Below are 20775 nucleotides of genomic sequence, written 5' to 3' on the forward strand. Positions count from 1 at the left end.
GTCCTGAACGGACTTTGAAAATGTAGTCCTGGTTGGGTGCTAAGGGAGAGCGAAGAAGCCTCTTCCTCCTGTTGGTTTGTTTATTGTCTTATTCAGGTTTTAAGGCTTTACAAGTCCCCAAATACTTGAAGTTTTGTAATGTTTTGGATGATGCGCGTGAGTATGGAGCTGTGCTGTCCAAACGGTAGCTACCAGACACATGGGGCTACTTAAATTTGTTTAAGTTAATCAGATGCAGTATGATTTAATGCCGTTTTTACACTCCCATCACCCACATTTCATGTGCTTGATAACTGTACATGGCAAGCTGCTACCATGCTGGACGGCACAGACTGGAGCGGTTCCGTTGTCACCCCCGAATGTTCTAGGGGATAGCTATGGTGGAGAAAGTTGCTTTTTAGCTACTAGTTTTCAGTGTTTTATTCTTAAAAGGTTAGCTGTGTCTTAGCTTCTCTTTCTAACTTCCCTTTGGTCTCCTCTCAGATACTTTTTTTTTTAAACTTTGTTTTTATTTTGAGTGAGTGAGAGAGAGAGAGAGAGAGCACGGGCAAGCAGTGGGAGGGGCAGAGGGAGAGGGAGAGAATCTCTAGCAGGTTCTGCGATGAGTGTGGAGCCCCCTGGGGTCTCGATCTCATGATCCTGAGATCGTCACCTGGACTGAAACCCAGGCTCAGTCGCTTTACCCACTGAGCCCCCCAGGTGCCCCTCAGGTGATTTTCTGAGGATTCAGGTTGCTAGAGTGGATGCTGAGCCCCTAAAGATGTAGTGCCTCGGCCACTGTTACTCATTTCACCCGAGTGACCAGCTCTGCTTTTCTGTGCCCAGTTCCCTCCCACCCCCGGCCTTGTAATACTGTCCCTCTTGCCCCTCAAGTCTCTGTCAGAGAAAATGCAGAAGGCTTTTAGCCGGCTGGGAGGAAAAGTAGCCAGGATCCCAAAGTAATAATGATCTTTTTGTACCTGGGGAGAGGAGGCCCTTGCTCAGGCTGGATCACCGTGTCTGACGCCTCCTCTGGGGTGGGGGTTGCAAAGGAAGCCACGGTGTCTGGGACCCGGCTTTTCTTCATTTCGGCAGGAATGCTTTAAAACCCAGCACTGATCCGATGAGAGGAGAGAAGGTGGAGACAAGCTCCACCTGAGTTACAAACATGTAACGTAACACGTTATTGCACTTTTCCTCCAGAGGAGTGCAAATCTCTTCCTTGCTCACTACTATGTTTATACTCTGATATTCAGGGAGCAGAAGGGGGACATCTTCGGTTTGACAGTTAATGCATTTTCCACAGTATTTTGCTGCCTGCTGGGAGCCCATGCTCGTGTCAGGACCCCAAGACAGCACACAACGCCACTTACCACAGGGGATCAGTGCCCTCTCCCCCGGGCCTCGCCGCCCGGGACAGGTTTTCCACGGCACTCACTATATACGAAAGCCTCTGTGCCAAGGGCCAGAGCTGGCAGACCCAGGAGGAAAACCTCAGTGGGTGACCTCACTCACCAGTAACATCCCTCAAAGCTACTGGCTCGCACAACTGGTTGCTGTGTTAGTAGTGGGCCCAGAGAGAGGACAGCTTCTTGTCCTCCAGGTATGAAACCACTTACCCAGAACTTCGTGAAATGACTAGTTTTGCTGAAATAAAACTCTCAGTTTTACACGGAGGTGACTTGTTGACGCATTCAACACCGACAAACTTCCTGCTCCCCTTTGGGTCTTTAAATTCAGATGTTGGGGGCACCTGGGTGGCTCATTAGTTAAATGTTTGTCTTAGGCTCAGGTCATGATCCCAACGTCCTGGGATCAAGTCCCATATCAGTCTCCCTGCTCAGTGGGGAGTCTGCTTCTCCCTCTGCCTGCAGCTCCCCCTCTCTCTGTCATAAACAAATAAAATCTTTAAAAATAAATAAATAAATTCAGATGTTGGCTTAGTAAGCATTCACGGAGCCTCTCCTACATGTTGGTGCAGGGCTTGGAGCTAAGAGGGACCCAGAGATGGTCAGCGAGGGCTGAGGGCTCCGGAAGCTCAGAGTTCACAATGGAGAGGCTACCTGTATGCATTGATAAAGTAGACTGTCATCAGCCCTCTCGGGAAGGGGGCCTGCAGACTAGAGCCATTGGGAAAGAGAACAGACTTGCCCAAGAGCCACCAGAGTCCTAGCGGGCAAAGTATCTTCACAGCTTTGCTTCCTAGCAGGTTGAGCCAACCCCCTCACAGAGTGCCAGCCTCAAGCTTCCCTAAGGGTTTGAGTGGCCTCCGGGGCTGGTGTTTGCTAGACACGTGTGGGGAGACCCACTCTTGCTGTCCCAGAACCCTGAGTCCCTCTGTCTCCTTGGCAGGCTCGGCAGACAGCAACCATCTCTCACGGCCTCCATAAACGTCAACCCCAGAAAAAAAGCTCCAAAGAGGGTTTAGTCCAATTTCTCTCGTGTGTGGGAACTGAGGCCCCCAGAAGGGAAGCGGCTCCTTCTGGCTCCTCCGCAGGAGGGACACGCAGTCTGTCTTGGAGACCTCGGGGTTTGCATGACCGCTCTTAAGGGATCTGAAGAAGAACAGGGGCAGGGGCAGTACCCTGCTGCCTCCACCACATTCCCAGAGATAATCTGTCAAGGGAAGGAAGGAGAAAAACAAGGGCGAACAAGCCGTCTATTCTTGTCTGCGCCATTTTCCCATGTCAGGAGAGACCGCACGGAAAAATTTAGGTTTCTCCTTTCATGTTCCTTTCAGTGCCCACTCGACAGAACGCCTTTCTTTCCCCCCTTTTCTTTGGCAGGATCCTGACCAAGGCTGTGGAAAAAGAATCTTTTAAGAACATATATATCTATCTATCGATATACATTCAGTTCCTGACAGTGACACGGAACTGTAGTGCCTCTTAATTACCCAGGAAGTGACAAGGTCAAGAGGTGTCTGAAAGCTGCCTTGTGCTTCTGCGCATTGATTTCTCCCTATTGTCGCTGCTTCCGAAGCTGGAGTGGGGGGCCACAGAGCCTGCGTTTTGTCCACTGTTCGGACTTCTTCCTTTCTTCCTTTTTTTTTTTTTTTTTTTTTTTTTTAATGTGAAAAGAAACTTCTGGCACTTGGGGTATTGATTGAAAATTCGTAAAAGCAGGACGCGTTTCAGGTTGGTTGACCAGTCATAATTGCTGCCTGGGCGCTTGGGGAGGAGGTCAACCTCTTGGAGAGACACCCTCCCCTGAAGCCCCCGTCCTCTGGCTACTCTCCCACTTTCTTCCTATTATCTTTGGGCTCTCCGGGAGAGAAGGACAAGGAAAGAAAAATGTGCCCACGCATCGTCACTGGCTACAGTTACGACGAACGTGTTAAGTCGTGCTTTTTGTTCTTCATGAAGAGTTTTGGGGCAGCTTAGTGGTATTTTTTAAAGGACGTCAGCTGAGGTTTTGAGCCATGGTCATCAAGAAATGATTTTATAATACAAAAATACAAGTGGCAGTGTCTCAGAAAACTTTGGATGGAAGTTTTAAAAAGTTCCTGGGGAGTGTTGTTGACTGGTATTGGGGGGATTAGAGAAACCAGAGCCTTCTCTAGATAACTCAGAGGAATTGGTAACACACAGAAGCTTACCTGGGTATTTTGTCCTTCAGTAAAACCTATGAAAACAGATTATATTGCCAGAGCAGAGAAATGGTTGATTTTTGGTCTGATAATAGAGGAGTTCTTCAAAATGCTGCCATGTCCTAGTGGATATTAGACTTTTTTTTTTTTAAACCAAGAGAAGTCGGAGCCTACAACATGCAGGTCTCCAAATCTTCCTTTTCCTTGTTAGGGGAGCTTACGTGTAAATACAACTCTGGAATCCTCCACGGCTCACAGGAAGGGGTCAGGGGCATAGCATTTTTCCTGCTGTTGTAATAAACGACACCTTGGAAAGTAAAGGCCCTGGATCTAATGCTGTTAAACACAGAAAGACTATAGATAGTGAGAGAAATCTTACGCCTCTTCTGAGAGGTCTTGGATTTTCTTTGTAAACCTTCTTGCTTTTCATCAAGCTTCGAAACATACCTAGAAGAGATAAGCCAGTCCATTGGCTCTAACTCTTAAGGCATAAAGGACCAAGTGAGAGGCTGGAAGTCAGGTAGAATTTTAGTCTCACTTCATACGTGATCTTGTGCTAGCCACGTTCTCTCTACAGACCTTCGTTTCCTCATCTGAGAAATGAGCAGTTGGACTGGTTGACCTGGGGCCCAAAGGTTCTGCTGGGACCCAAAGAGCAGAAACAAGAAATATATTAACATTTTCTTTAGAATGCCAGTAACATCTCATCAGGTTTCAGGTAAGGGACAAATTGAAATATATTTGGCTTTTCGTCATCTGTAAATATTGACTGCACAGGCCTTGGGGTTCAGCCTGAATTAAATATGCCCAGTGTGTTTTCTTGAGGTCAGAAATACAGTGTGGACCAAGAGACAAAACATAGAAGCTGCTGAATGACCACTGATCGGGTAAATATATTAACATGACGCAGATGCCCGAAAATGAGATGTCTCATAGCTCTGGGAAATGCTGCTGGCCTGCTATATGTTTATCCATTCAAAAATTCATATATAAATTCCATGCATCCATCCATATGCATTCATCCACTGATGAATCCATGCATTCACGCGTGCGTGTGTCCATCCATCCTTCCATCCATCCATCTATCCATTTATCCATTTATCCATTTATCCATCTACCGGTCAACTCATCAGTCTGCCTGTCTGTGTAGCTCACTCACCCATACACTAAGGAGACATGACGATGAGTGCCATAATGAGGAGGTTTGGGAAAGTGTTGTGGGGCTCGGATGACGGGAGACATCCCTTCCAGCTGGAGACCTCAGAGAAGGCACCACGGAGGAGCTGGCACCTGAACCGAGTTCTGAAGGATGAGCAAAGTGTAAAGAAAGGAACGTGTGAGCAAAGGCCCAGAGATAGGGAAGTAGTGTGCTTGCGTGGGGACACAATGACTAGTCAAGAAAGAAGGTCAAAGAAGAAAGAAGATTGAAGAAACATTAACTTTGGGCATTGCATGGAGGCAATTAAGGAGGACTTTGGAACCCGCCAGTTTTACAGTGGAGGGAGTGGGAGGGAAGGAAGGGAAAGGGGTGGGGGCCCCTAGACACTGACTGGCCGAGCTCCGTGATGGGAAAGGGTGTGAATAAAATATAGAAAGGCAAAAGGAGACTTCATGCATTGTGTGAAGCTTCACAAGTGCCTCACATTCGGTCTCTAAGAGTCCTACAAGTAACTCTTTATACGACTTTGAAAAGTCAAGGAGACTCTATGTTTCTAAGAGACTCATTAAGGAGTGGGAGGTAAGAGGGTGTGAAAGGAATTGTACTGTTTTTGTGTGAGACAAGAGCCTTTCTACCTTCCCGCACCTGCCCTCTTAGGCTCTTTTTCTGGAACTGCAGAAATGGAAGGTCCAGTGGGTGGAGTCCACTGCTGCGCCCTGAGCTGGACAGTTGCTCCCTGGGTGCTGAGGACCGGAAGACAAGCAGACACTTGGGCTAGAATCCTGTCTGCGTCTCCTTAGGTGCGTGACTCTGGAGAGTTGTGCGATCTTTTTCCAATAGTATCATTAAAATGTTTATGGTAAGGATTAGTTACAGTGAAATACGAAAAAAGAAACAGACATTAAACTTTAAGTCTCCCAAAGATGCTGACTTTTTCACAAATTATCTCATTTTATCGCTGGAACCCACTGGGGTAGGAATTGATTCCTCTACCTTGCGAATAAGAAACTGGAGACCAGAGAGTCTGAGTAATCTTCCCAAGATCACACAGCAAGTGAAGCACTGGCAGGACGATGTTCTAAACTTCACACACAAGTTCCTCAGCAATTTCTGTGCTTCAGTTATTGTAGAACTCTTGGAGATAGAGCTTCCTGACTGCCCTGGGCTATCAAATAATTAGCATAGATCTCCCTATCTGGGTGTAAGTGGAAGAGAGATGGAAGGTTCTGGAAGGAGGTAGGGAGTGTTAGAGGAAAATAAAAAGGAGTGGAGACAACTGGACGGTGAAGTGGCATTCAAGTTCCCTGAATGGATTCTTCAAAACTGGGGGAAGGAGAGTGGGGGATGGAGGAGAGACGAGCCAGTGGGTGGGGATGACTAGGCCTGCGACCTCAGAGCCCCATGACTGCCCAGCACATACTCTGCCCTGTGGCTGGGGGACCTAGTAACCGCAGTGGGAGGCAAAAGCAAATAATGCTTTGTTGGTTTTGCTAAAAGAAAACAAGAGAAACACAGTTTACTCCCTGAGGCCTCTGTGCTGAACCAGCTGCTTCTGGGGGCCCCCTTGCTGGCCTGTGGTCCTCTGCCCCCTGAGGTACCTTGGGCGTTCAAGTGGAGGGAATCCAGCCTTTTTAGCTGTGGTGCCTTTTCCTCTTCTTAGAATCAACAAACAGTGCAATGCTCAGATCTTAAGTGTTCTGTTTTGACCCATGCATGTCAAGGTCTGGAACTTTAGCTGGCTTGGGGCCCTTGCCAGTTCATCACTGCCTCCCCCAGCCATGCTGATCTGATTTCTGGGGGCATTGCTCAGATTTGACTAGCCTAGAGTTTCATATAAATGCAATCATACAGGGTGTTCTTCTCAGGTCTGCCTTCTTCTACACAACGCTGTATTTTCAAGATTCATCTGCGCAGTTGCATGTTTCGGGAGATCAATTTCACCCATCCGTAGTATTCATTGTATGAATATAGTGCGGCTTGTTTTATTTGTTCTCTGAAAATGAGCGTCTCTGGGTAATTTCAGTTTGGGCCTATAATGAAAAAAGCTGCCACGACCATTCATGTATGAGACTTTTTGGAGACATAGATTTTCATCTATGAAAATTAGGTGCATACCTGCGAGCAGAACTCATGGGTCACAGGGTGTGTGTGATGGTGCGTTGGATGGGACTGGGGCTGGCTAGCAAAGGCTCATCTATTCCCAACACAGCTTTCACTCGAGTCATGTTGGCAGCTCGAAATTGGCCCTCATGGGAGTGTTCCTACCAGGGAGGTTAGCAAATGGCACGGATTGGGCTTGCTTTTCTTCTGGGGAGCCCAGAAGCATTAAACGCTTACCCCTATACCACTGGGTGGATGTATGTTTAACTTTTTAAGAAACTTTTCCCAAGTGGCTGTACCATTGGTTGTTTCTTTCTTTTTTTTTTTTTTTTAATTTACATATTTATTTGACAGACAGAGATCACAAGGAGGCAGAGAGGCAGGCAGAGAGAGAGGAGGAAGCAGGCTCCCCGCTGAGCAGAGAGCCCGATGCGGGGCTCGATCCCAGGACCTTGGGATCATGACCTGAGCCGAAGGCAGAGGCTTTAACCCACTGAGCCACCCAGGCGCCCCCCATTGGTTGTTTCTATCAGTGATGTAGGAGGGTTCCAATTGCTCCACATCCTCTCCAACATCTGCTGTTGTCAGTTTTTCCTCTAAGCCCTTCTGGTAGGTGTGTGTGTGTGGGGATCTCACTGTAGTTTTAGTTTAAATTTTCCTGGTGACTGCTGATGCTGAGGGCTTTCACATGTGTTTACTACAGTCATCTGTGTATCTTTCATAATGGTCTGTTTAACCTTTGGTCATTTAAAAAAAATTGGGTTTTCTTTTTATTATGGAGTGGCAGGCATTCCTTTTATATTCTGCATGTAAGCCCATTGTCAGATTTACGTTTTGAGAATATTTTCTCCTGGTCTGTGGTCTGCCTGTTTATTTTCTTCGGGTTGTAATTTTTTACAAGCACACATTGACAATTTTGATATTATACAGTTTATCAGTGTGTTTTCTTTGTGGCTCATATTTTCCTGTGTCCTCTCTGAGCTATCCCGTGGCACACCCTCTGCCTGAAGTGGCCTTCCCCATTGCCTCTGTCTGGGGAACCACTCATGTGTTGTCTATCATAAATAGGGTGCCCTTTCTGAAGAACTAGCAGCATTTCTGAACACTGTACCCCACTTAATCCATACCACTTTGATGATGCTAAGATGTAACTGTGTCTTTATGGGTCTTTCTGACTTCGCTGATTGGGAGTCCCAAGTGGGGATCGTGGGTCTTCTGGATTGCATTCTTATTTGTGCATGCCCATCCTCCTCGCTCATCTCCGTGTGCTGGCCCACAGCAGACCCACAGGGAATGCTAACCGATTGAGTGAATTAACTTGAATGAGCTCAGGACCTTGTGAGTCTTCATGGTTGACTTCTTTTCCTTTCGGTTGCGTGGTAATGGTCAAGAATACATATGGGGATAGTTTACGTTACAGAACAAACGCGAGTTTGAAAAACTCTACCAGGTTCTATCAAAGCAAGAGCCATTGAGAATCCTCAGTAAGGACTCACCGAGGATCCACTGTGATTCTGCTGGGGAAAGGTCAAAGTTGGGCAGCGCTGCATTCTTGTGTGTGGCATGGGGAGGTGGGGGGGAAACGGGCCTGTGCAATGTGCACGGAATCCAATCTGACCTGCATCTAAACTTCAAGACCCAGTTAACAGAGCACTGGGCTGGTAGTTAGACAAACCTGGGGTCAAGCTCATTTGTAGCTATGTGACCTCGGGCAAGTGACTTCAGCTCTTAAATCCTCGTTTTTAAGGTATAAACCAGGAGTAATAACAGCACAGGTCTCACGGGGGTGTTGTTGGAATTAAAGGCAATGTGCGTAAGACAGCTCCGGAAATAGTGAAGTTTCCAGAACAGTTCCTGTCCTGGAGGGTTTGGACAGCCCCCCTGGAGAAGGCCTGGAGGCTTCCTTGCTTTGTGGCCTTCTGGGAGCCAGAAAGCTCCCCGGGATCTCCAGCTCCAGGGCATATCTGACCTAGGCAGTTAGATCCAGTTCTGGAGCTGATAGAGTTAGAGGGATCCTGGGAAGTCCATGCAGAAACCCAGGTGAAGCAAAATACAGAAATGCCCACCATTCCAAAGAAACGGATGTTCACCCCAGATTCCGAGGACCCACTTTTGAGGCGTTTTCCACTTGTCTGTTTTTGCGTCTGTCAAATGGTCCCCTGGAGTGGGCTCATCAACACTTCCACTGTCCTTTCCCAAACAGGGAATTGTGGGAGGGGATTCTCCGGCGGGATTGGCTGCCCCCACCATACAGAGTGTCCCCCACCCCACATGCCAGTTCCCACCCAATCTGGAGACTAGAACACTGCGGCCTGCAGCTAGCCTCCCCTCCCTGAGTCCAGTACAAACCCCGCCCAGACCCGCTGGGGCTGACACCAGGGTGCCAGTCTTGTCTTTTCCAGAGGATGGCCTGAGAAAGTGGGAGTCGGCTCTGTGCATGCTGGGAGGAGCTCCCTTTAGCCTTCTTTTCTTCGGGTCGCTGTCCCGCGGACCTTCAGCATCAAGATTTGCCACGGCCGCCCGACTTGCGCAGTGCCCGCGCCGGTAGGTCCAGACGCCGGCCGGCCTGGAGAAGGCGGAGCGGCGGGGCGGGAGTCAGAACCTGCGGGCGGCAGCTCCGCGCTGCCTTGACTCGCGGCCAGGCCTGGCGCGGCGGCGGCTGTGGAATGTGTGAGCGCCATGTGTCACCGCCCCAGACTGTGGGAAAACGCTGCTCTGCTCACCTCCCAGCAGCTGCCCCGCGCCCGCCCGGCCAGCGGGGAAACAGGAGACGCCCGCCGCCCAGGCTGGGCGCATTTCCCCCTATCGCCTCGGGGCCCTGGGAGGGCCTTTCCCTGGAGGGGAGCCGAGGACGATCTAGTCTCCGTCGGCTCCACCCGCCTACCCGCGGGGTATGGAGCAGCCCTCTAGGCGCAGACCCTACTCAGAGAAGGGCCAGGGGAGCGGGCGGGGCCTGTGGCTGGAGGGGAGGTGCGAAGGTGTTCCCCACCCGGGTGTCTGAGGGGCGCACCTTTCTGGTCCTCCACCAGGCGCCCCGATGTTGGGCCCAATGACCTGCGAGCTCTGAGCAGAAAACCCCACTGTGCCTACTTCCCCCACATCAAAAACAGCTTCTTCCAGGGCCAGGCAGGGGATCTGGGGGTCCTTCATTTTCTCAGAGACCCACAACCTCAGCCAAGTGCCTGGTTTAAGTGGGAATCAGGTGGGCCTCAGAAATCCCCTAGACTGAAGCCTTTTAAGCCCAACCATGCTGGGGGAACCTATCCAAGGTCAGCCTACTGGGTAGCTCCAGAGTGACTTCTAAAAGCCCAGTGTAGGGGCTCGTGGGTGGCTCAGTTGGTTAAATGTCTGCCTTGGGCTGGGGTCATGCTCCGGGATTCCTGGGATCCAGTCCTACATCAGGCTTCTTGCTCCACGGGGAATGTACTTCTCCCTCTCCTTCTACTCATGCTGTCTCTTGCTATCTCTGTCTCTCTTTCAAAATATTAAATCTAAAAAAAAAAAAAAAAAAAAAAGGCCCAGTCTAGTGCTCCTTCTGCCACACTGTGACAACCCCCTTCTAGGCATCACTTTCCTCAGCCTGAGGCCTGAGGCCCCTCATTGAGTTCCCAGCCCTACTAGAAGGAGCTGAGAGGGAGGCACACGCGGAGGGGGGTGGGGGTAAACCAGGCATCCTGGGACTCCAGCAGCTTAGCCTCAACTTAGCCTCCTGCAGCCAGAGGTCCTACTCCTGCCACCCCGGCTGGTGTGCCTCGGGGTGCCCTGTTCTACAGGCCTGTGATCCTGGTTAGCGAGCCCCTCCACTGCATCTCCACGCTGGATGGGAACCTCACTTTTGCTTGTCCTTCAGTGTTTCATTCTGAGGCCGGGGGGCACCCCCTCCCTGGAATGCCAGAAACACTTGATCTCTGGTCCTTCTAAGGTCTTCCTAGTGCTTAGAGCTCACGATCGTCTTCTCCCTTCTAGATTTCTTAAGGATAGACTATGTTGTCCTCCTCTCTGTAGCGCCCAAACAATAGTTTGGGGGTTCAGCTTATGATATCTGCTCTATCTGTTGGCTGAACGCACTAGCAAATCAGTGCTTTTCAAATGCGTCCGTCACTGGCTCCAACGTTACTCACCAGGTGTGCGACCTTGGGCAAGATATTTACCCTCCTTAAAGTCTCAGTTTTCTCACTTATAAAATCGAGATAACCTCAACTGGCATTGGGTCTGGAGGGACTTGTGGAGTGAGTGGTTGGCAACACAGCAGGTGAATATACGAAATTGGGTGCTTCTCAGCTTGCATATAAAATTTGTCCATAAATGACAAGTATTTTCAGTGGCTGTTTGCTATGATACACCTGTCTCTTTGGCAGCTAGATTGCTGGTTAGGGGAAATTCCTGGTTATTAGTGTGAACCATCCTGCTTGCCCCTGCTCTCCCTGGCTGGAGAGCCTGCTTCCGTGAAACGGGCCCAGCCGTGGCAGGTTAGTTAGAATCGCACCGTTCTACACGGGGGTTGTACGTGAAGCTGTTCTGTGAAGAATTGGGCCACATATGTTTTGGATTCGGTGGGAGTTGGGGTCAATGTCATGTTGATGCTGTTAGGATAAAATGCCAGTGCCCTCCCTGGGGCCATGGTGACAAAGCCAAGATGGGACATAGAGAAGAAAGCGTCTGGGGGAGGTAAGTGTGAGCCACTGGAGGCACTAAAAGACTTCTGTCCCCTCAGGATCGCTACTCCTTCTCCATCAGTGAGTGACCTTTTGCCAGCTAAGCATGTCTTGAGCCTCTGCTGTGTGCAGTGCTTTGTGCTGGGCTTTGGGCGGCACAGACCTCACATTCCTTATTGGAGGAACAGAATGGGCACTGAGAGGGGGAAATGACAGAGTACTCAGGATAGAGTTTCATTAATTTAGTGCTATAGCACATGAGGGGCAGGTGACAAGTGACACAAGGCTGGGAGCGAGGAGAGAGCAGGGACAGTGTGTGTTATTAGTCAGCTGGGGCTGCCATCGAAAAATGCCACACACGGGTGGCTTAAACAACAGAGGCTGATTTTCTCACACTTCCTTCTGGAGACCAGGAAGTCCCAGATCTAGGTCATGGTTCATTGGTTTTTTTGGTGGGAGCTCTCCTCTTGGCTTATAGCCGCTACCTTCTCGCTGTGTCCTCGTATGACCGGGGTGGCAGAGAGCAAAAAGAGGGAGAGGGAGATGGCGCTCAAATGACTTTTCTTGTAAGGACACTAATGCCATCAGATTAGAGTGGTACCGTTATAACCTCATTTAACCGTAATTACTTCCTGAAAGGGCCTATCTCTAAACATGCCTCACGTTGGGGGAGTCAGGGTGCCAACATATGAACTTTGGGGGGACACACTTCAGTTCCTAGCAGTGGATAGGCGAGCAGAAGGAATGCCTGGGGAAGGGAAGAGCTTGGGCACAGGTGCAAAGACAGGGGTGAGTGAGCAGTGAGGAGCCCAACGCGGCAGGTACCACAGACATGTGCCAGCTGGAAAGCAAGTTTGAGAAGCTTGGGGGTGTGGCCGGATGATGGAGAGTTTTGAAAGCTGAGTTTGTGCACTGAATGCCTGGAAATAGGAGCTGGAGAAGGTATGCGTATGGAGTAGTAAACACGTGTGAAAAGACACGGTTACAAGAGGCTTTAAAAGCTTCTCACGGGGAAACGTTCTAGGAAACCTCACCCTCGTTTTCACATGAAGACACTGCGGCTGAGAAAGGTCAAGGACCAGACTAAGGTCACCAGTAGGTCAGTGGAACCCCAGGCTCACATATGTGCTTGGCTGGCTCCAATAGAGGACCCGCCTTCCGTTGTCCACCTTGGCATCAGGGCACCAGGTGGGGACAGGGGCCCAAGGGCGGGGTCCACATGCTGGGCTGGAGACTGGTGATCAGAGGGAGGAGAGAGCAGAGGCAAAAAGCCGCTGAGCCTGTAGCAGTGATGTAGCAGTCCCTCACGTGGCCGGGGCAGGCAGCTGTGGGGAGTGGATGTGAATCGATCTTGAGGAGTGAGCAGGATCTGGAATGAAGGGTGGGAAGAAAGAAGGGCGTTGTATAAGTGTTGGGCTATTTCAGTGGCCGTTATCATAGCTGCTCGAGATGGCACTCTGAACTGTATGTTTCAGTCCATGCTTTAAATAGTAGCACACTGGAGCCGACCAAAATCCAAACAATATGACAAGACAGACAGAAACATCTGGAAGACATTAAGTGTTTGTGAGACGGGTTTTCCTGATAAGTCAAAATCCGTGGCTCTGACTTCTAGGGAAACCCATCATTTTCTAGACGCAGAAACTGAGGCTTAGGAAGAATACCAGCTGCCTAGAGTTGCACAGAGAACAAGTGGCAGAGCTGTTTGACCCCAAGATCCATCTGGCTCTAATATCTGTCCGCTGTCCACCCCCACGACGCCAACACTGGGTCTGTTTGACACTTGGATATCAAGCCTCCACGTGGTAACTATATTTTCCAAACCCCAAATAGGGACACATGGTTGGACAAGTGTGAAGGCACTTCTGGGGACATGAGACTAGAATGTTTTAAATTAAGACCATCCTAGCAAATCCAGGACATCTGGTCATCAGGGATATCCAGGGCCTGCCCACACCCTTGGCACGAGTCTGGCTTTTGCCATTTAATATCCTTTTCCATCGCGAACGCCCAAGATCTATTTTTTGATTGGAGCATGTGCCACAGACAAGTGAGAGATGCTTAAAAAGATCAAACAGCTGGAGAGAGATTGCAAGGACATTCCTTTTAGGGCCACCTAAAAGGGGAGAGGGCAGGAGAGGGCAGGGCTGTGGCAGAGGCTCTGGAGACTCACCCGGGGCTCTAACTCTTCCTAGGAGTGGTGAGGCGCTGGAAGCTGAGGGCAGATTAATGCTGTCGGATTTTCACCGGTGTCAGGAATGCAGTCCCTCCTCCCCCTCGCCCTCCTCTTCTCTGGGCTCTTCCCCCTTGCTCTTCTTGAACTTCAGCCGCTCCCTTCCTGTCTCCCACTCGCATCTGCAGCTGTGCATGTGGTACCTAAGGGAGGGGGTGGCTGGCTTCTGGAGAGTGGAGACAATTTACTAGGTGCCGATAGGGCTGGCTGGAGAGCCTGCTTCCGTGAAACGGGCCCAGCCGTGGCAGGTTAGTGTAGAATCGCACCGTTCTACACGGGCGTTGTACGTGAAGCTGTTCTGTGAAGAATTGGGCCACATATGTTTTGGATTCGGTGGGAGTTGGGGTCAATGTCATGTTGATGCTGTTAGGATAAAATGCCAGTCTACAGAGCAGTCATCTGGGGAGGCCTAATGGCAGTAATTTGAGGTTTGTATATTCGAGGTTGCATGTTTGCCTTATTTGAGAAATGAAAAGTGGGGGCACCTGGGTGGCTCAGTTGTTAAGCATCTGCCTTTGGGTCATGTCATGAGCTCAGGGTCCTGGGCTGGAGCCCTGTGGGCAGCTCCCTACTCAGTGGGGAGTTTGCTTCTCCCTCTCCCTCCGCCCTTTACCACCCCCCTCCCCCCCATGAAGCTTGTGTGCATGCGTGCTCTCTCTCAAATGAATAAATAAAATCTTTCAGAAAAAGATTATTCATTTGAGAGAGAGAGAGGTAGGGATAGTGAGAGAGCTTGAGAGGGGAAGAGAGGGAGAAGCAGGCTTCCTGAGTAGGGAGCCTGACACAGGCCTTGATCCCAGGACCCCGGGATCACGACCTGAGCTGAAGGCAGACATTTTACTGACTGAGCCACCCAGGCAGTCCATCAAATGAATAAATAAAATCTTAAAAAAAAAAAAAAGAAGAAGAAATGAAAAGTGAGATGGGAAGTGGTGTGTGTGTGTGTGTATGTATGTGGAGAGAAGTAGACATTTAGCATTTGCTAGAAAACACATGATTGTAGAGTATGAAGGGGTTGGCCTCAACAAATGTATAGCCCATCCTCTTCACTTTATAGATGGGGATACTAAAGTCTAGACTGAGAAAGTTACTTTTCTAGGGTCAATGACTAGTCAGTGGTTGTACTGGACATGGTCTCCAGGTCTTCTGGTTCAAATAGAAGGCTTCCCCTTCTCCTGTCAGGCCATGTTCTGCCATATCATACACAAGGCCCAAGACAGGAGTGGGGAGGTGGGGGAGGGGAGAGGAGATGTGATCTCTAATGTCAGGTTTTCACAGACTAATGGGGAAGATCACGACCCCACTAGAGAACAGCTCCAGACTCTACTGGCTGGGATGTCAGATCCAGGGAGACAGCCCAGGGGCCTGTAGAAGTGAGATACAAGGAAGCCTTCCAGGCCCAGATGGTTGGGGAGGGGGAGGGAATGGCTGAAGGAGCCACATGCACAGCCACCATGATGTAACATTTTCTTAAATGATACCTCTTGCTTCAACTCTTGTCTAGAGAAGGTTTGATGAATTTAATTGTACCAGTACTTTGCTTTCCCATTAAATTGCACATTGATGGCTGCTAAAACTTCTTTCTCTGCAGAGGGTTAAATGTCTGTGGCAGACACAGAGAAGCTCCTGACTTCTTAGCCCAATGTGCTGAAGAAGGCCATTAACTAAGTGGTTAACAAGGCTAATTTGTCATTCCCGTGTTTTAACCTATTGTGCTTTTTTTTTTTTTTTTTTTTTTAAAGATTTTATTTATTTATTTGACAGAGAGAGAGGCAGGCAGAGAGAGAGAGAGAGGGAAGCAGGCTCCCTGCTGAGCAGAGAGCCCGATATGGGACTCGATCCCAGGACCCTGAGATCATGACCTGAGCCGAAGGCAGCGGCTTAACCCGCTGAGCCACCCAGGCGCGGTTTTATAACATTTTTCTTCCACAGCATTTCAAAAGTCTCTCTGTCTAGTTTCTCTTGGAGAGAACCAATTAACAGGCAGGGAATGAGTTATCATTGAAGTTGCTCATCTAGTTTTCCTTTTTATCAGGAAACTCGGTTGAGAGCCTCTGGAAGACGGGGGTCCCGACTTACACATCTCTCCATCTCCATGGTGGCTGTCACAAGCTCCCACCCAGGTCTGGCTCAGAAGGAACTTCTGTTGGATTAAACTGATGACCAAAGCTGGTGGCATGTTCAAGTCATTCCCCCAAGCCTTGAGAGGTGCCTAGCTAGATCTATCAGCTGTGAACCCAGCATCATACCAACACTTTACATGAATTTCCACTGTAAGCAATGTCACCTGATGGCGAACGTCTTGAGGAACTGATCCGAGTCTTACCTACCTTGGAATCTTGATTCTTAGCCCAGTGCCTGGTACAAAGAAGGAGCTCAAGAAATGTTTCTTGGATTATATAGAACTGAAACACATTTTTCTATTAAAGGGCCTCTGTCCCTAAACTTAGATTACATACCGTTACAAGTAAAAGAGATTTTAAAAAAATCATTTTCTCCTTTGGAGACTGTGCCATTAGCTCCTTTTTCAAGGTCAGTAATTCTGATCTGATCCCTGTTGTTCACACAAGAAGTGACAACTTGCCTGACACTTCAGAGTCCCTTTCTCTTACCTAGATTGATTTTTTAATTTTAATTTTTTAAAGCACAGACCCATCTTTCATCTATGCAGGACAATGTATCTGGGTTGACAAGATGTTTTCTCAGTTTCCTCATCTAAGCAAGCTTTAATCAGTTTGTTCCTGCCTTGTTCTAGTCCTAAAACATTTTTTTTTTTTTTTGACCCAGAGTTTATGGTAGAAATTTACATTAGGAAACTTATCTGCATCTTTCTGGGATTTTCATCTTTAGATCATTAGGATAAGCACCCCCCCACCCCATTCCTTGGATGATAACTTTATTTCAGAACATGATCTTGGGCTGCACGTTCATTCATGTGACTACCAACGGATCCAGATGAACTTTACTGGAATGTAAATACTGTAGCTGGAAGGCAAGATCAAAACCATTCCCCGTACAGAAATGTTAATCTCTCTATTGCCAAGGGGGAAACGCAGCAGTCTGACACGTAAGGCGATGTCATGCATTTTTACATTAAGTGGAATCTTGTGTCTGTATCGAATGGTTGAGTTTGTTTACAAATGATAGGTAAAGTCCCAAGGTCCACAGAACCACCTGATGTTCCTGGCTGAATGTCAGTCCCACCAGAGATGTTTGGAGAAATCACTGTTCTGGCCACAGTATCAACAAGCACCATCTGATAGTATTTCATCCGCCTGAACTGGGTCACCAGAGACTAAATGAAAAGACTACATTTCCATTTCCGTGTGTGTGTGTGTGTGTGTGTGTCTGTGTGTGTGTGTGTGTGTGTGAGATGTGGTGATGGCCTGGTGGGTCTTGTAGGTTCATGCAAAACAACGAGAGAAAAGGTTAAGCTTAATGAACAAAGTGTAACCGATTATTATTATTATTTTTTTAATGAAACAACCTCTATAGATTTCTTTTTTATTTTATTTTATTTAAAAGATTTTATTTTTTCATTTGACAGAAATCACAAATAGACACAGAGGCAGACAGAGAGAGGGGGAAGCAGGCTCCCTGCTGAGCAGAGAGCCTGATGCAGGGCTCGATCCCAGGACCCTGAGACCATGACCTGAGCCGAAGCCAGAGGCTTAACCCACTGAGCCACCCAGGCACCCTAGATTTCTTCTGTATATTATGAAATCAGTAGATATTCCATAAAGAAAGAGTAAATCTTTTTTTTTTTTAAAGCTTTTATTTGTTTATTTGACACAGGCAGAGAGAGATCATAAGTAGGCAGAGAGGCAGGCAGAGAGAGAGGGGGAAGCAGGCTCCTTGCTGAGCAGAGAGCCCTAGGCATAGGACCCTGAGATCATGACCCAAGCCAAAGGCAGACGCTTAACTGACTGACCCACCCAGGCACCCCAAGAGTAAATCTTTTTTGACTTAGGAGAATGTTTGGACTTTCCCTGGGTACACTTCTGTCATTGGGTCACATTTAGATGGGGCACTTTGGGGAAGTGTGCCTCTCTGTAACTGATGGCATATGGAGAGACTCAGAGTACATAATATAGCCATAATATAGGGCCTTTCGGGATTCGATAGGCTCCAGGCTGTCCCTGCACGCAGACTTGCCTACTTCTACAACCTTCAGCTCAAGCCCTCTCTTAGGCCAGGCCTAAAATAGGCTGTTGGCAAAGAACAGGTATTACTCTCGGGTTAAATAAATATTTCATGCAATTTCTTTCACCTGGCCAATCACTTATTGGATCTGATTGACCTAGAACCTTCTGGTTATTAAAACACCCTTCTATCTCTACCCCTGAAGAAAGAAAAATCTATTATCTCGACAATAACAGCAACCACACACACACACACACACACACGCGCACGCGTGTGCACACACACACGCGTGCAAGCACACTCTCTTCGAGCGTTCTGACGTGTCGGTGGAATGCCTTCACTTATTTAGGCAAATTACACAAATAAAGTAAAAAGTTCACATCTGTTTTGAGCTCGCCTCTGGTAGCACTAGTGTTACTGGATTTTATAAAAAAGGAATTCCAGTTACAGCAAGTACATTTATAAAAGCACAACTGGGATGGATGAAATTGAAGTAAGTTCACTAGGTTAGATCAATAGTCCATCCTGGTTGCACGGTCACCTGGGGAGCCTCGGAAAAACACTGATGCCAGTGGCTAGGGTTCAGGACAATTAAGTCAGGATCTCTGGGGGTGTGGCCTGAGCATCTGTATTTTAAAAAGCTCCTCCAGAAGGTTCTAACCTGCAGCCAGCGCTGCGAACCACAGAGGTAGGTAAGCATGGACTTTGTGCTATAATATGTGTTCAGTAAATTACATGGTAATGATAATTATTAAATACATTAAAAAAAAATCTTGGCCTTTCTTGTAGAAATAGCTTTAGAGGGGATAAGAGATGTCCTGAAGTTTCTTTGCGTGAAATATCTTAATCTTGCAAAGGTTTGGCTTCCATTGATTGAAAACACAAATAGATCTCAACCGAGGCCTGCTTGTGAAGGAATGAATGGATTTCCAATCTGTGTTTTCTTGTTTACCATGGAAAATATGCAATCCAAGGGAAACACAGGTGGTCACACTGTCAGGGGCCTCTATTTTTATCATAGCAAAGGGCTCTAAGCATTCGCACGCAAGTATTTCAAGTAATACAAAAGGAAGTCTAACTTTTCAAGGTTACAGGGCTTTAGGTTTCCTAGGGCAAATTCAGGTTCTTCTCTTTCAGCCGTCTGTTGAAAAATCACTTCAGATCCAATACAGACTGAATTCCAAAACAACTGAAAAACAAAGAAAGCTCACGACCGGCGCTGAAATGCAGCATTTCTCTTCACTTAGGGTCTTTTGTGTTTAGCTTTCGCAACCCTTTTGTTTTGCAAAAACAACAACAACAACAACAACAACAACAAAGCTTTCTAGGTGGGGAGAGGGAAGCCAGATCCCCGGCTGCTGGATTGGGACGCGGAGCTGGGGACGAAGACGCGGCAGGTCCCCTGGAGCAGGCGGCGCGCCCCCGCGTCCCCGGGGCCTCGGTACCCCCTCCCTGCCCGGGCGTGTGCGGACGTGTCTCGGGCGTGACCTCGGAGCAGCTGCGCCACCGCTCAGCCTCGCGGCGGGAGAAACCCGAGCTCCCAACCAAACAGCTCCATCTTTGGCAAGTCCTCTGGTATTTAAGGCGCTGCCGGTGGGGAGAGATGCCGCGTGCCTGAGCCGCTCTGGGAACTCACGAGCTCTGCTTGCCCTGGTTTTACGTTTCAGAAGCGTCTGAACATCTGCAGGGAAACCTCCCCTGGGTGGCGGGGCCGGGGCCGGGCCGGAAACAGCCAATGCATCTGCAGCGAGAGGCGGGGGTGGGGGTGGGGGAGCCTGGTGTGTCCTCAGCCTTGTGGGGGGGGCGAGGGCGGGAGGACTGGGCGTTTCTTTTCTTCTTTCTTCTTGTCCCCTTTTCTGCAGGAATTAGGTGGTCCGCAGAGGCTGAGAATATTTCAACCCCTGCAAGACAAGCTCGGGCTCCCCAAGGCTGTGACAAGTTTTCATAATACTGAGCTGCCTCTACCAGTGTGAAGTCCGGGGGTGCCAAGCTGGTGGAGACGGAAAAATGGTGGATTCTTTTCTGGGAAGAAGTTTCAAGGCCGCGTAATGGTAGCTAACATTGACTGCCCACTCTGTGTTAAGCATTTTAATACAGTGACTCATTTAGTCCTTGCAATGCCCATATGAATCCTGTGAAAAAGGGATTCTCACCATCGCTGCTTTATAGATAGAGGAAGAGAAGCAGAGAGGTTCAGCCTATAGAAGAGGCCCAGAGAGGTTCAGCAACTTGCTCAGGGTCACACAGCTAGTGGCTGGTAGGGCGGAGTTTAACTTATTACCCCAGGGCCTGTGCTGGTAATCACCACTGTTCTCAACAGAGGAAAGACGCTGGAGTCTAGAATTTCCCTCCGAGCACAACAGATGTCAATAAGGTGGAGAAACTAGATCTGGAAAGTTTGGAAGTCAGGGCAAGTCAGGACCTTCCTGAATGTTCGAATTTGGTCAGAAGGAGCTGGGGACAAATGGGGTGGTGTAGCCAGCCCTCACTCGGAATGGTTTGAGAGGACATGCCACTTGGCGGCCCCACCAGGGCCTTCCCTGAGAGCCCGGGGAGGGGCCGGGTCACACCCTCACTGCGAGGGGAAGTATGCCAGGCTCTTGGAGGCCTCCTGCTCTGAAGTCCGGCAGGCTGATTTATTGACAGCCAAGGTCAGCTAGACTATCAAAGAGTCAGAAGTGGTGCCCCACGGAGGACGTCCTGGGCGTGGAAAAAGTCCCTAGAGGATGCTCTTGGGGAGAAGGCAGGGACAAACCCAAGGAGGTAGGCCCGTTGGGGGGCTCATTTCTCGGGGTGTGGGAGAGCTAAATGGACTGCATCCCCCCTACACAGACCACAGCAGGCTACTTCCCACTGATTTAGATGTCTCTCTAGGCTAATTCTTACTTGTGGATTTCACTACCTCTGTTCGAACAAC

General features: G+C 48.8%; 2 long non-coding RNA genes across 3 annotated transcripts; both read left to right on the top strand.

Moving 5' to 3' along the window:
* The first annotated feature begins 1888 nt into the window (after nucleotides 1–1888).
* Nucleotides 1889–5173, top strand: LOC116586987. The gene is made up of 3 exons (XR_004284251.1): nucleotides 1889–3314; nucleotides 4146–4455; nucleotides 4820–5173. It is a non-coding gene; the product is annotated as an uncharacterized LOC116586987 (long non-coding RNA).
* Nucleotides 5174–9094: 3921 nt separating this feature from the next.
* On the top strand, nucleotides 9095–19910 carry LOC116586982. Of its 2 annotated transcripts, XR_004284250.1 has the most exons (4): nucleotides 9095–9371; nucleotides 11431–11495; nucleotides 15751–15838; nucleotides 19187–19910. It is a non-coding gene; the product is annotated as an uncharacterized LOC116586982 (long non-coding RNA). The 2 variants fall into 2 exon arrangements; XR_004284249.1 differs by lacking the exon at nucleotides 19187–19910 and having other exon boundaries at nucleotides 9102–9371; nucleotides 15751–17197.
* The last annotated feature ends 865 nt before the right edge of the window (nucleotides 19911–20775 follow it).

The sequence above is a fragment of the Mustela erminea genome, chromosome 1, assembly GCF_009829155.1.
Source record: "Mustela erminea isolate mMusErm1 chromosome 1, mMusErm1.Pri, whole genome shotgun sequence".
Taxonomy (NCBI): Eukaryota; Metazoa; Chordata; class Mammalia; order Carnivora; family Mustelidae; genus Mustela; species Mustela erminea.